A 16,731-nucleotide genomic window follows, 5' to 3' on the forward strand; every position below is an offset into this window, starting at 1 on the left:
TGTCAGAAAAACTACACACATCTAGGCATATCATTTTCAAACTTCAGGAAATCAAAGATTTAAAAAAAAAAGAACCTGGCCAGACACAGTGATTCACACCTATAACTCCAGACTTCCTTGGAATTCAAAACCAGCTTGGACAACACAGTGAAACTGTCTCTACACAAAATACAAAAATTAGTTGGGCATGGTGGTATCTAACTATAGTTCCACCTACTTGAGAGGCTGAGGTGAGAGGATTGCTTGAGCCCAGGAGGTGGAGGGTGCAGTGAGCTGAGACTGTGCCACTGAACTCCAGCCCGGGCAAGAGACAGACCTGTCCCCTCAAAAAAAAAAAAAAAAAAAATTATATATCCAATTCCAACTTCTCAGAAACCCCACAAATATATAGTGAAGTGAAATATTTAAAGCATAGAAAAAACCACCAACTACAATTCTGTATCCTGTGACATTATCCTTCAAAGCTGAAGGAAAGGCAGGGCATGGTGGCTCACACCTGTAATCCCAGCACTTTAGAGGCCGCGGTGGGTGGATCACCTGAGGTCAGGAGTTCCAGACCAGCCTGGCCAACATGGTGAAACCCCATCTCTACTAAAAACACAAAAAAATTAGCCGGGCATGGTGGCAGCTGCCTGTAATCTCAGCTACTTGGGAGGTTGTGGCAGGAGAATCCCTTGAATATGGGAGGCAGAGGTTGCAGTGAGCCGAGGTCATGCCATTGCACTCCAGACTGGGCAACAGAGCAAGACTCTGTCTCAAAAACAAAAAAGAAAACAAATGAAAAAACTGAAGGAGAAAAATACTTTATCAGATAGATAAAGTATTATAGATAAAGTATTATCAAAAATTGAGTGAATTTGTTGCTCATAGACCTGCCTTGCAAGAAATATTATCAGATCTACATATAGAAAGGAAAAGCACTGGAGAAGAAATAAGTGAAGGTAAAATAAGAACCTTAAAAAAAATTTTTTTTTCTTATTCATTTTTAGAGAGAGGGTCTTGCTGTCACCTAGGCGATAATACACTGGTGTGATCATAGCTCAAAGCAGCCTTGAACTCCTTGGTTCACGGCTATCCTTCTGCCTCAGCCTCATAAGTAGCTGGAACTACAGGTATACCCCACCATGCCCAGCTAATTAAAAATTTTTTTTTGTAGAGGCAGGGTTTTGCCATGTTCATTTTCCCAAGACTGGTCTTCCAGGCACAAGCAATCCTCCCACCTCGCCTGCTGGGATTACAGGCAAGAGCCACTATGCCTGGTCCAAGAAGAAATAATAATGATTAATGTAAATGCACCTAACAGCACAACATCAAAGTATGTGAGGCAGAAACTGATAGAACTACAAGGAGAAAGAGTTGAATCCACTATTATAGTTGAAGCCTTCAACACCCCTCAATCAGAAATGGACAGATCTAACAAGCAGAAAATCAGAAATGACATATATGAATGCAACAATACCATAAATCAATTTAATATAATGGACATGTTTAAACTACTTCATCCAACAATAGCAAAATATACATTCTTAAGTTCATATGGAACATTCACCGAGAAACCACATTCTGAAATATAAAACACACCACAACAAAATGAAATCATACAATGTCTGCTCACACACCATAATGGAAATAAACTAGAAATCAATTCCAGAAAGGTAGTTGGAAAATCCATAATACATGGATATTAAACATTTCTAAATAACACATGGGATCAAAGAAGAAATCAAGATAAATTTAAATATATTTTAATTAAAGGAAAACAACTTATAATTTCGGGATGCAGGAAAAGCGGTGATCATTGGTAAATTTATAATGCCTAAAGAAGAAAAATCTAAAATCAATCAGTAAGCTTCCACCTTGGGAAACCAAAAAAAGAAAACCAAATTAAATCCAAAGTAGGTGGAAGAAATAAAAAAACAAACAAAAAAAACAAAATAGAAATCAATGAAATGGAAAAATCAATGAAAAAACAAAATCAACAAAGCTGGGCACTGTGGCTCATGCCTGTAATCCCAGCACTTTGGGAGGCCAAGGTGGGTAGATTGCTTGAGCCCAGTTTTCCACCAGCCTGGTAACATTGGCAAAACCCACAAAAAATGCAAAAATTAGCTGGGTGTGCTGCGTGTTTGCAGTCCCAGCTACCTAGGAGGCTGAGGTGGGAGGATTGCCTGCCCTTAGGAGTTTGAAGCTATAGTGAGCTATGATCTCACTTCAGCCTGGGCAACAGAGTAAGACCCCGTCACAAAAAAGGAAAAAACAAACAAACAAAAACAAAAAGCTGATTTTAAATATCATTAAAACTGATAACCCTCTACCCAGGCTAACCAAGAAAAAAAGAGGACACAAATTACTAGTATCAGAAATGAAAGAGAAGACATCACTACAGATCCCACAGATGTTAAAAGAATATTATGAAGAACTCTATGCCTATACATTTGATAACCTAGATAAAATGGACCAATTCCTTAAAAGACATGATCTGCCAAAACTCACACAAAACAATCTGACTAGGTCTATTATCTATTAAAGAAATTGGATCAATTAATAACTTTCCAAAACAGAAAATCACCAATTCCAGATGGATTCACTGGCAAATTCTATAAAATATTTAAGAAACAAATTACAACAATTCTCTATAATCTTTTTCATTACACAGAAAAGGGAATACAGCATTCCTCCCTTTACTTATAGTTTTGCTTTCTGCAGCTTCAATTTCTCTTGGTCAACTGTGTTCCAAAAATATTAAATGGAAAAATCTAGAATCACACAATTCATAAGTTTTAAATTGCGTAACTTTCTGAGTAGCATGAGAAAATCTCTTGCCAGCCTGCTCCATCCAGCTTGGGACACAAATCAACCCTTTGTCCAGAGTATTCATACTGTATACATCACCTGCCCATTAATCACTTAGTAGCCATCTTGGTTATCAGATCAACTGTTGCATTATTGCAGTGCTTATGTTAAAATTACCCTTATATGGCCGGGTGCAGTGGCTCATCACTGTAATCCCAACACTTTGGAAGGCCGAGGTGGGCAGATCACTTGAGGTCAGGAGATAGAGATCATCCTGGCCAACATGGTGAAACCCTGTCTCTACTAAAAATACAAAAATTAGCTAGGCATGGTGGCACATGCCTGTCATCCCAGCTACTCGGGAGGCTGAAGCAGAAGAATCGCTTGAACCAGGGAGTTGAAGGTTGCAGTGAGCCAAGATCGCATTACTGCGCTCCAGCCCAGTGACAGAGCAAGACTCTGCCTCAAAAAACAAAGAACAAAAAACTCTTATTTTAATAATGGCCCTAAAACAAAAGAGTAGTGGTGCTGGCAATTTAGATATGCCAAAGAGAAACCATAAAATACTTCTTTTAAATGAAAATGTGGAGGTTCTCAAATAAATAAAAAGACCCGAATGTTGAAGTTGCTAAGATCTAAGAGAAGAACAAATTTATTTGTGAAACTGTGAAGAAGGAAAAAAAATTCTTGCTAGTTTTGCTGTGGCACTTCAAACCGGATTAGTTAAAACACAGTGCATGACAAGTGATTAGTTAAGATGAAAAAGGCATTACATTTGTGGGTGGAAGACAAGAAAAGAATTGTGTTCCAATTGACAGCATTCAGGTTCAGCGCTATCCACAATTTCAAGCATCTACTGGGGGTTTTGGAACATTCCAAGACTTTCCCACCATGGATAAGGGGGGAGCACTGAACTTCCTAACTCATTCTATGAGGCCAACATTACCCAATACCAAAACATTACAAGCAAAGAAAACTACAGACCAGTATCTCTCATGAACATAGATTGAAAAATACTCAACAAAATATTAATGAATCAAATCCAACATTGTCTTATACACCATGACCAAGTAGGATTTAGTCTCAGATATTCCAAACTGGTTAAACATTTGAAAATCAATTAATATAATCCATCACATCAATAGGCTAAAGAAGAAAAATCACACGATCATATATCAATAGATGCTGAAAAAGCATATAACAAAACCCAACACTCATTATCAGTACTAGGAAGAGAAGGGAATTTCCTATCTACAAAAAACCTATAGCTAGTTCATACTTAATAATGGTGAGAAACCCAAAGCTTTTCTACTAAATTTGGGAACAAGGCAAGGATGTCCACTCTCATCACCACTTTTAAACAGTGTACTGGAAGTCCTAGCTAATACAATAAGACAAGGCAAGACAAGAAAAGGCATACAGATTGCAAAGGGGAAAATAAAAAGTGCCTTTGCTTGCAGATGACATATCTATGTAAAAAATATGAAAAATCAATATAAGCCTGGGCACAGTGGCTCACGCCTGTAATCCCAGCACTTTGGGAGGCCGAGGTGGGTGGATCACGAGGTCAAGAGATCGAGGCCATCCTGGCCAACACAGTGAAACCCTGTCTCTACTAAAATACAAAAATTAGCTGGGCGTGGTGGCAGGTGCCTGTAGTGCCAGCTGCTTGGGAGGCTGAGTCAGGAGAATTGCTGGAAGCCGGGAGGCGGAGGTTGCAGTGAGCTGAGATGAGGCCACTGCACTCCAGCCTGGTGCCTGGCAAAAGAGCGAGACTCTGTCTCAAAAAAAAAAAAAAAAAAAAAAAGAAAGAAAAAAAGAAAAAGAATAATCAACATAAAAGGCTACCAGAACTAATAAGCAGTTATAGCAAGGTTACAAGATACAAGGTTAATATACAAAAGTCAACTGTTCTCCTATACACCAGCAATGAACAAGAATATGAAATTTAAAACACAGTTTGTATTAGCGCCTCAAAAATAAAATATTTAGGTATAAGTCTAACAAAGTATGTATAAGATATGAAACAACAACAAAAACCCTTGATAAAATGAATTACTAAATAGAGAGATAGTCTATGTTTATGGATAGGAAGACTTAATATTGTCAACGTGTCAGTTCTTCCCAGCTTAGTCTATAGATTTGATGCAAATCCCAATCAAAATCCCGGAAAGAAGCTGGGCACAGTGGCTCATGTCTGCAATATCAGTGCTTAGGGAGGCTATGGTGGGAGGATGGCTTGAGGCTGAGAGTTCAAAACCAGCTTGGGTTTTGAATTTTTAACATGGCAAGGCCCCACCTCTACCAAAGAAATAAAAAATTAGCCAGGCATGGTGGTGCTTGCCCGTAGTCTCAGCTACTTGAAGACTGAGGAGAAAGGATTACTTGAGCCCTGGAGTTCGAGGTTGCAGTGAGCTATGTCCGGGCCATTGTACTCCAGCCTGGGTGACAGAGTGAGACCCTATCCATAAATAAATACTAAACAAATAACTGAGCTAGTAAGTCATGAAAACACATAGGGAAAACTTAAAATACATATTAGTAACTGAAAGATGCCAGTGTGATAAAGCTATATATAATATGATCTCAACTATTTCACACTCTGGAAAAGGCAAAACTATAAAGACAATAAAAAAGGTCAATTGTTGCCATGGGGTTAGGAGAGAGGGAGGGAGAAATAGGTAGAACACAGAGGATTTTTCAGGACAGTGAAAATACTCTGTATGATACTATTAATGATGGATACATGTCAATATAAAGTTGTTCAATCCCACAGAATGTACAATACCAAGAGTAAGCCCTAAAGTAAACTATGGACTTCTGAGTGATAATGATGTTTCGATGTAGGTTCATTTAACAAATGCACTACTCTGATGGTGAATATTGATACTGGGGAAGGCTATGCATGTGTGGGAGTAGGGGGTATGTGGGAAATCTGTTTCTTCCACTTAATTTTGCTGTGAACCTAAAACCACTCTAAAACAAATAAGGGAAAAATCCATACCATTTACTCAAATATGATTTAATTTCATTTTGAGTCTATAGGTTTATGGGTTACCCTCTTCCTGAATTAAATATCTGGGATCATAAAATATCAATAAAAGTAATGCTTTACATTGTAGTCCATAACCAACTATTACCTCACAATCACCTATTCAGAGCAGACTGGCTCCTTTGTGGCCCAGACTCTTTTGAACAACATACTCCCAGTCCTCTACCATTTAAGGAGCCCAAATCTCTACTAAAGACAAAACTGCTCTGTTAGTAGTGGTTTCTACCACACAACCTCTTTAGGACCTAATAAGGATCACTCGGAAACAATTCTTACATTCTAGAGTCACTGCATAGACATTTACTGATCATCTTGAAGTGTGTAGGGCATGTCACTGGCACTGGGGAGAGAAGGTTATAAGAGAGCCAAGACTGTTGCTGAACCCCAGGAGCATATACTCATGAGCAGATACATACCCATCACAGATTACAGTACAAATGGATACAATGAAAATCAAACACAGGTGCTGAGACATTGCAGAACAGAAAAGTGACTAGAGTTGGTAGAGCCAACATGGAGGAATTCTGTATAAACGGTGTGCTCTGGGCACAACTTTAAAGACACAGAATAACAGTGAAGGGCATCTCCAGAAATAGGAGTGATATGGAAATAAGAATAATTACCAGTTAAATAGAGAACACCATAAAGCCTTGTTGAAGTAGAATATAAAATCAATGATGTAAAATTACCAAATAGGCAGTAATAGTGAAATCTGATAATAAGGTTCAAGAGTTTAGACTTAATACCACAGGAAATTATCAGAGGTGCTAAAATAGGTAAATGAGACATTCATTCAACATTCACTGCCTTTTATATCCTACTGGATATTCTAGGTGCTAAGGTTGTGTTGGAATAAGACAAAGCCTGCTGACTGTTTTATCATCTACATTAAGAGAGAAAGACTGACTGGAATCATGACTAACTGACTGCAGAAATGGAAAAAAAATTGAACTGAGAGATTTGAGGGTAACTGGCTGAAACAAATAATGGGTTAGATTTGATGGAAAACCAAAAGGACAGAATCATGTAGCTGGAAAACTAGAATGACAGAAAAAATAGATCATTTAGGGTTACAAGATTCTTTGCTTAGTTTTTAATTATTTCAGGTTCCACAAGATGCTTCAGTCGAATTATCTACAGGTAACTAAAGAAACAGACTGAGGAAAAGTCAGGGTAAAAGTAGTTTGGAGAGTAATAATTTCTAATAGACAAGATTCAACATAAGCAAACACTTGGCTGGGCATGGTGGCTCACGCCTGTAATTCTAGCACTTTGGGAGGCCAAAGCGGGCAGATCACGAGGTCAGGAGTTTGAGACCAGCCAGGCCAATATAGTGAAATCCCATCTCTACTAAAAATACAAAAATCAGCTGGGCATCATGGCGTGGGCCTGTAATCCCAGCTACTCAGGAGGCTGAGGCAGGAGAATCGCTTGAATCCGGGAGGTGGAGGTTGAAGTGATCCAAGATTGTGCCACTGCACTCCAGCCTGGGTGACAGAGCAAGACTCAGGTCTCAAAAAAAAAAAAAAAGCAAGCAAACACTTAGGACTGTTTACTACTGCTAACCCCATCTAAGCACTTTACATACATTAACATTTAATCCTCACAAAAGGACTTTAAGGTAAGTCTATTATACTCATTTTACACCCATTTTACAGATAGAAAAATTGAAGTAGAATAAAGTACTTTTGTCCAGGGTCACAGAACTAGTAAGTGACCAAGTGTACAAGAGATACAGGGCTTGGTTCTCAGATTAGTTAATGAGAAGGACAAAATGTGCTTGGAAGAAAACAAAAGGCAGAGGACAAATACAAGGGATAAAAAGCCAGAAATGAATCACAAGGGGCAAGAAACCAACAGTGCCCAGTGAAGCCCAACGACATATTTGCTAACAATGTTTACGACAGCTTAAAGAAGGAAATGGAAGATGAACCGAAGTTGGTCCAAAGGAAATGGTGGTGATTGAGGAGCTGCAGTGGTATGAGGCTGTCTCATCTACAGTATTTGAGAGGAATGTGTGATAAAAACGATGGAGAGTGACATGGTTTGGCTGTGTTCCCGTACAAATCTCATCTTAAATTATAATCCCCATAAACCCCATGTCTAGGGAGAGACCTGGTGGGAGGTGACTGGATCATGCAGGCAGCTTCCCCCATGCTGTTCTCATAATAATGAGTGAGTTCTCACAAGATCTGATGTTTTTCTTTTTTTTGAGACAGAGTCTCACTCTGTTGCCCAGGCTGGGATGCGGTGGCACGATCTTGGCTCACTCTAACCTCTGCCTCCCAGTTTCAAGCATTTCTTATGCCTCAGCCTCCTGAGATTACAGGCGTGCACCACCATATCTGGCCAATTTTTGTATTTTAAGTAGAGATGGGATTTTACCATGTTGGCCAGGCTAGTCCCAAACTCCTGACTTCAAGTGATCTGCCTGTCTCAGCCTCCCAAAGTGCTGGGGTTACAGTGTGAGCCACTGTGCCCAGCCAACATTTGATTGTTTTATAAGGGCCTCTTCCCCCTTTGCTCCTCACTCTTCTCTCTCCTGCTGCCATATGAAAGTCTCACTTCCGCTTTGCCTTCCATCATGATTGTAAGTTTCCTAAGGCCTCCCCGGCCCTGAGGAACTGTATCAATTAAACCTCTTTTCTTTATAAATTACCTAGTCTCAGGCAGTTCTTTACAGCAGTGTGAAAATGGGGTAATACAGAGAGGTTTGCTTCAAGAAACTCAGTGTGTTTAAACACAAAAGGGAAGGAACACTAAAAGTTGACACCGTAGGGATCTTTCTACTTTTCCAAAATCACTTTTAGCCACCTTTGTATTTGCAATTTATAAAAGGTTTTAATCACCACCCACTGGCCACCAAGGGTGCAATTCATTTAGCAATTACTAGTTTTAACAAAGTTCTAGCCAGGATTGCTCACATCACTCACCGAATATTCTCTGTGGAAGGACATTTTTTTTTTTTTTCCTTCTCACAAACCTATTGTAGGCTTCATGTCACAGCAGAGACAGATGGCCACCAGGCTAAGTAAGTGCCAGGGCATCATTTCCCTAGGCCAGGAAGCCCTGAGAGCTACCCATGGTAGGAAGAAAGCTGCCAAGTCTCCACCTTCTGTTCTGATTTCATACATAATTTTCTGAAGTTGTTTTTAGCTATCTTTTATCTAGCTGATTGGCTCAGATATTCTATTTTCCTTGGTCAACTGTTTTCTTCTATGATTAAATTATGCCTCAAAATATTCCACTAGAAAATTAGAAAAATTAGATGACAAATAAAAATACCTTGACTAAATATCATTAGGTCTAATGCTTTATACTCTTTTTCAAGGTTTCAGGCTAGAAAGACTTTTTTAAGCATTTAAAGGCCTCACTGTTAATACCTCTATGCTCTTACTCCCTTAAGACTGTAGTTCAGTGTTAAAAGTTTTTACCACGTGAGACTTGCATCACTACATGGATAGGTTTGTAAAAGTTAAAAATGAATGTGTGCAAGAGTGTGGAGATATTTGTTATCTTGACTGTGGTGATAGTTTTACAAGTATATATATGTCAAAGCTGATTAAATTGTCCACTTTAAACATGTGCTGTTTAGTGTTACTTTAATATATCTTGATAAAGTTAACTAATTTAATATTTAGATCACACTGACAATCTGGTATAGAAAACCATTCTCCCAAAATGAAAGAAGGGGGCAATGTTCTAGAACTCCAAGGTTTTTGTAGCACTATGGGTCTCTTCCAAAGCCTATAGGAATAAATGTCTTTGCTCCCGACTTTTCTGACTCAAGAGGCTTACCCTTTTTTTTTTGAGACGGAGTCTCCCCGTTACCCAGGCTGGAGTGCAATGATGTGGTCTCAGCTCACTGCAACCTCTACTTCCCGGGTTCAAGCAATTCTCCTGCCTCAGCCTCCCCAATAGCTGGAAATACAGGTGCGTGATACCACGCGACTAATTTTTTGTATCTTTAGTAGAGATGGGGTTTCACCACATTGGCCAGGCTGGTCTCAAACTCCTGGCCTCATGATCGGCCTGCCTTGGCCTCCCAAAGTGCTGGGATTACAGGCGAGAGCCACCACGCCCAGCCCCACTCTTTTTTTTTAGATGTAGTCTTGCTCTGTCCCCCAGGATGGAGGGCAGCAGTGTAATCTCGGCTCACTGCAACCCCTGCCTCCTGGGCTCAAGTGATTCTCCTGCCTTAGCCTCTTCAAGTAGCTGTGGACCACAGCTGTGTGCCACCAACCCTGGCTAATTTTTGTATTATGAACTCTTCTACTTCCTAACAATCATGACCTCCAATGGCGAAGGAAGGCCTCAACATTTGAGTTGGAAATTGCTAGAAAGAATGAGAACACGTAGATTGAATGTAAAGGAATGAAACAGTGGGAGTTCAGGCAGTACACTCAAGTCTGATAGAGGTACATAAGATTCTAGGAGAAGCAGTGAGATGTGACAGAAAGAACAATGGTTTTGGAGTCAATCATAACCCACTTGAATTTAGACCATAATTTTGGATATAGTGAGTCTATTTCCTCAAGAATTATGGTATTGCCTCATGAGGTTGTTGTAAGGATTAAATGATAAACCTGTGAGAAACTGCCTAGTACATACAACAAATCCACAGAAAACACACAATAATGTTGGCTCTCTTTCCACAAGTTTTAAATCTCAGAATCAGACTTATAGGGAAACACTCACCAATAGCATTGTGAACAGTGTCACGAAGGATCAAGTTTTCATAAAATTTGAGTCATGGCTTCATGTTTTATGGTGTTTTGCACAAACCTGAATCACACTAATGTCTAAAGGGCCATCAAAATTATCCTCCATCCAGATATCAGGGGCAGTCTTTCAGGACTTTAGGTGCTAACAAATTACAGGTTCTCTCATGCAAGCACTTTGCTAGGAATTGTATCAACTTCGTATTTTGCAATCAGGCTTTAGAAGCAGAAGTTCTTCAAACCACCAATTGGCCATCAAGACTGTGGCATTCAGAAAAACTAAGTCTATCATCTCTTGTAGCAAACATTAAGTGAAAAGTGACTTAGCCTGTATATGTATTGTTGAGGTCATATGATAGTCAAAGAGTTTGTATAGGCTGGGTGCGGTGGCTCATGCCTGTAATTCCACCACTTTGGGAGGCCGAGGTGGGCAGATCACCTGAAGTCAGGAGTTCGAGACCAGCCTGCCCAACATGGTGAAACTCCATCTCTACTGAAAATACAAAAATTAGCTGGGTGTGGTGGCACATGCCTATAGTCCCAGTTACTCAGGAGGCTGAGGCAGGAGAATCACTTGAACATGGGAGACAGCGGATGCAGTGAGCCAAGATCGTGCCACTGCACTCCAGCCTGGGCAACAGAGCAAGACTCCGTCTCAAAAAAAAAAAAAAAAAAAAAAAAGAGCTTGGCTTGTCTAACACTTCACCACAGTTTTAAGGGGGACACTGATCTTTAATTTTCAGGTCTCTAAAAGGGGCAAAGGAGCAGACTACAAGCATCTGAACACAGTGGTCTGTGTAAAGCTGATATGGCTTTACAGAAGTAGAAGCTGGTATAACATGCTCCCTGGAACCATGTTAGAAACACTGCTTTACTCTACCTCCACTACCCAGAATGCGATACAAAAGAGGTCTTTTTCAGAGACAAGCCTACTGACTCAGGGACAACCTTCCAGCCCAGCTATTTTCAGGCCTTTATTGCTCTAATTGCAGGAAAATGGTGACAGCAGAAGAGGAATAGATAAACTGGAATAGACCTGATAACCCTATTTTTGTTTCTTTGAAGATAGAGAAAAATAATATAACATTTATTTTATGGTTAATCAGCCATCAGATCCTTCATTAAGGCCCTGTTTTATTTCTAACCCCACAACAGTCCAGCTAAAATCCCATCTCCTATATGTCTTCATTCCTAAGCTTTATGTTTATGAATTAACTTATCAGTTAACTTTATTAAATGACAAATTCTTTTTTTTTTTTTTTAAATGACAAATTCTTATAGGAACCTTTAAAGCCACTAAAATTTATGGCCTCCTTCTTAATGGTCCTCTGAAACATCTAAGGAAAATAGAAACAAGACTTATACCCATGCATTTCCTGTCTATGTCTTAAGAGAATCTGCTTATTTCCCTTTAATATTAATCATTTACCATTTTAAAGTATTCTATATAGTGTGCAAGGGAACTAAAACATTAGACATAGACTAAACACTGAAGATTACTGTGTCATCACTTTACAGAACACAGAGATGAAATGACTTGTCCAGGACACTGAGTTGCTTTAGTTACTGTTAGATCCAAGACTTGAGTTCAAATCCCAATTTCATGACTTATACTTTGGAAGAATGATACAATCTGTCTGTGCTTCAGTTTTCTGATCTGTGCAAAATGGATTATTGGTGATTATTACAGGCATGAGAATTAAATTTTAATAATTCAAAGCATGAGGCCAGGTGCAGTGGTTCACACCTTTAATCCCAGCACTTTGGGAGGCTGAAGCGGGTGGAATCACTTGAGGTCAGGAATTCAAGCAGCCTGGTCAACATGGTGAAACCCCATCTCTATTAAAAATACAAAAATTAGATGGACGTGGTGGTGCACGGCTGTAGTCTCAGCTACTCGGGAGGCTGAGGCACGAGAATTGCTTGAAGCCAGGAGACAAAGGTTGCAGTGTGCCAAGATCGTGTCACTGTACTCCAACCTGGGTGACAGAGCGAGACTCTGTCTCTAAATAAATAAATAAATAAATAAATAAACAAACAAATATGACGAGTTTTGAGTGTTTTATTATTGATTCTCAGTCCAGTGTTCTTTTCATATGTTGGTTCCTTACACATAACATGGTCTTTATACTATTTATAAGTCCCTTTGCTTTTTAAAAAATTAAATATTATACATAGTGAACATTTAATATATTTTAAGATAAAGAAAAAAATTCTGGGGAACTCCTTTCCCACCCATATAACAAACTCTGTGAAGAGAGAAAAAAAGTTTTTAAGAATTAACTTTTTCTACCTCTCACATCCCCTTAAGCATGAAAAATGGACAAAAGAAACAGGTCCTCAAAAACCTCAAAAGCCAAACTGAAGAAATGGCAACATTTAGCTATAAGAAGTATGAATAAAATTGGGGTTAAATTTGTTTCTCAGTAGAAAAGCATGTTTCAGTAACAGGGAGCATCTACTCCATCTATTCAAGGAGGGTAAGAGGAGAGCTTTTACATTTGAATTGACGGTATATGGAAAAAATGTTCGCAAAAAATACTCTAAGAATTATGAGATAATTATAGATGCTAAACAAATAAACAATTACTTTTTAGAAAATCAGGAGGTAGGCCGGGCATGGTGGCTCACGCCTATAATCCAAGCACTCTGGAGGCCAAGGCGGGCGGATCACCTGAGGGCGGGAGTTCAAGACCAGCCTGACCAACATGGTGAAATCCCATCTTTATTTAAAAAAAAAAAAAAAAAAAAAAAAAATCAGGAGGTAGAAGAAGGGAGTAGGTAATTCCTAAAATCCTTTTAAATCTTCTATATCGTAATTACAAAAAGCATTAAGTGTTCATCTTTACAAAATAGTTTCTGAATAAGCTTTCACTGAAAATTACTGAATAGTACACTATTCACTATGCAGCAAACTGTGAAAAGTGTAAATAACTACTTGTTTTTTCTTACCCTGTTTATGCTAATTTGGCAAATTGCTAACCTATAACCTGGTGTCACTGGTAAAGTACTATAGTAAGAATATTTTGGCCGGGCACGGTGGCTCACACCTATAATCCCAACACTTGGGGAGGCAGGTGGGTCATGAGGTCAGGAAATTGAGAACAGCCTGGCCAACATGGTGAAACCCTGTATCAACTCAAAATACAAAAATTAGCCGGGCATGGTGGCATGTGCCTGTAATCCCAGCTACTCAGGAGTCTGAGACAGGAGAATTCCTTGAACCCAGGAGGCAGAGGCTGCAGTGAGCTGAGATTGCATCTCTGTATTTCAGCCTGGGAAACGGTAAGATTCCATCTCAAAAAAAAAAAAAAAAAAAGAATGCTTTTAGGATTTCTAGGTAATAAAATAGCAATCAATGAGCAAAGGGAAATAAGCTCTTTAAGAAATGTAAGACAATGAGTAATAACATGATGTGCAAATCATGAAAAATAAAGCTCATACAGGGCGTGAAAACTGTGAAAGGGGTACCAGGTATCAAAATAATATGGGGAGCTTTTTCCACTGTACATATGCATACCAATTCTCAGTATGAGTCAATTTCCAGAACGAAGATATAACGTATGTGTATACAGAAAATTAACTGGTAGTTATGACAAGTTCCCTCTTACTCTCTTCATTGCCACTTGAGAATAAACTGAAGACTTATTATTGTTATTAACAGAGGAAGATAATTAAAAAGTATAACATTATTTTGTTCTCCACTCTGGGTAACAAAAGTGAAACTCTTGTCTCAAAAAAAAAAAAAAAAAAAAAAAAAAGGTAATCTAGAAAATGATCAAAATCTATAATTCAGAATATTGATGCAGGAAGCAGGGAATTTACTTGTTAATGTCAGAGTTTAGGAAATAAAATCACCAACACTACTATTTATTAAGTGCTTTTTGGATACCCAGCACTCTGGCCAACAACTTACATGTATTATATTTAATCAACATAACCAACCCATGAGGTAACTAATTATCCATATTTTACAGATAAGAGAACTGAAGCTTACAGAAGATGTGAATTGCCCAAAGTCACTTAACTGCAAGTAATACAGTAGGGACAGAAGTAAGACCAGATCTGATATCAAAGCCTGAACTAAATAATAGTCAAGTCTATGCAATAATTTAAACTTAAAATATAAAGTACTTTGGGGTATTTAAGGGGTAGCACAACATAATGTGCCCAAAGTTAAATTTCAAACATGTAATTACACAAAAAAGATGGAGAGAATTTCAGCAATACCGCTGAGCCAGTCTAGGTAAAAGCATACAATAGCCTAGTTATAAACTGATGGTGAGTTACAGTATATGACAAAATATAAGGGCCAAGAAATACTGACAAGTTTCAGATATGAACAAAAGAATTCAATCAAGGGTACCAATGATAATATAAATACCCAGAAAGTTATCACAGAGCTTTGAAACAGAAAAGCTCAGACATTGGCTTGATTCTTCCATGCTTATGCAGAAAATATTCCTTAAACATAGAAGGGGGAACAGAGGCTCATCCAATAATTCTTGAATTTCTGAGAGTAATTCTCCCTGATCTGTTGGTAGGTAGGGCTGCTGGGAACATTACTTTTCTTGGCAGTTTACATAGATAAGCAGAAATGAGGGACTTGGGTATTTAGTGATTTGAGCCCACATCCAATAGGGCATGCATGAGCCCCTGCCTTACATGCAACAGAGTTATTTTAAACAAGGCTACAATACACAGAATGCAACAAGGTATTCCAACAGGTAATTATAAGTACAAAATAAGAAATTCAAACTTCTAACATTCTGGATCTCAGGCTTCTTCTACCTTAAGACAATCACACATACATGACTCTTCTTATGCCCACATGAAGGTCTCTACAACATATATTCTCCTTGAAAAACAGAGGATATAGACATCAAAAAGAGAAGGATGATAAAACTATTTGCAAAGGAAGACCCTGTCCCTTTATATTATATAAAGGTGACATGTGAAGACTATAATTACAGAACTGAAAAAGGTAAATGGACTAAGATGATGCCCACCACCTCCCAACCCACAATCACATAAAGAATTTAGAGACTGTCCATGAAAATTGGGACTAAATAGTCATGCTGAGGCCAGGTGCAGTGGCTCACGCTTGTAATCCCAGCACTTTGGGAGGCCAAGTTGGGTCGACAGCTTGAGGCAAGGAGTTTGAGACCAGCCTGGCCAACATGGTGAAACCCTGTCTTACCAAAAAAAAAAAATACAAAAATTAGCCGGGCATCGTGATGCATGCCTGTAATCCCAGCTACTTGGGAGGCTCAGGCATTGCTTGAGAACTGCTTGAACCTGGGAGGTGGAAGTTACAGTGAGACAAGATAACACCACTGCATTATAGCCTGGGCGACAGAGTGAGACCCCGTCTCAAAAAAAAAAAAAAAAGAGTCATACTGAAAATGGCATTCTATTATAAATTCTTCAAACATAGGAGGGATCACTTTTGCACATGTATAGAAAAAGCGATCAGTGGGTGCTCAATAACATTAGTAACACAAGCTTATGCTAATAATCTTTCATAATAAAGAACAGACAGCTATTAAAAAAAAGGAATGTTTCTTGGAAGCACAATTAATCAGGAAATTAATGGTGATTTGGAATCTGGCAAATATATAATAAGTTAAATGGCTAGGCATAGTGGCTCATGCCTGTAACCTTGGTACTTTGGGACGCCAAGGCAGGACAGCTTTAACCCAGGAGTTTGAGACCAGCCTGGGCAACATAGTGAGACCATGCCACTCAAAAAAAAAGAAAAAAAGAAAAAAAAAAAAGGTAGCCAGTCATGGTGATGCATGCCTGTACTCCTAGGTACTTGGGAGACTGAAGTGGGAGGATCTCTTGAGCCTGGGAGGTTGAGGCTGTAATGACCCATGATCATGCCACTGCACTCCGGCCTGGGTGACAGAGTGAGACCTGTCTCTTAAGGATCACCTAAGGTCAGGAGCTGAGACCAGCCTGGCCAACATGATGAAATCCTGTCTCTACTAAAAATACAAAAATTAGCTAGGCATGGTGGCAAGACTGAGGCATGAGAATCACTTGAACCTGAGGGGTGGAGGTCGCAGTGAGCCAAGTGTACCACTGCACTCCAGACTTCTGGGTGACAGAGCAAGACTCTGCCAAAAAAAAAAAAAAAAAAAAAAAAAAAAAAAAAAAAAA

The 16,731-nt window shown here is 39.0% G+C and overlaps 1 protein-coding gene across 2 annotated transcripts in view; it reads right to left on the reverse strand.

The window, feature by feature from the left end:
* The window catches only part of UBTD2 (ubiquitin domain containing 2), a 76,838-nt gene that overhangs the window by 7,998 nt on the left and 52,109 nt on the right, over nt 1-16,731 (reverse strand). The window lies entirely within an intron of this gene.

The sequence above is a fragment of the Sapajus apella genome, unplaced genomic scaffold (genome assembly GCF_009761245.1).
Source record: "Sapajus apella isolate SASKATOON/1434 unplaced genomic scaffold, GSC_monkey_1.0 scaffold117, whole genome shotgun sequence".
NCBI classification, from domain to species: domain Eukaryota; kingdom Metazoa; phylum Chordata; class Mammalia; order Primates; family Cebidae; genus Sapajus; species Sapajus apella.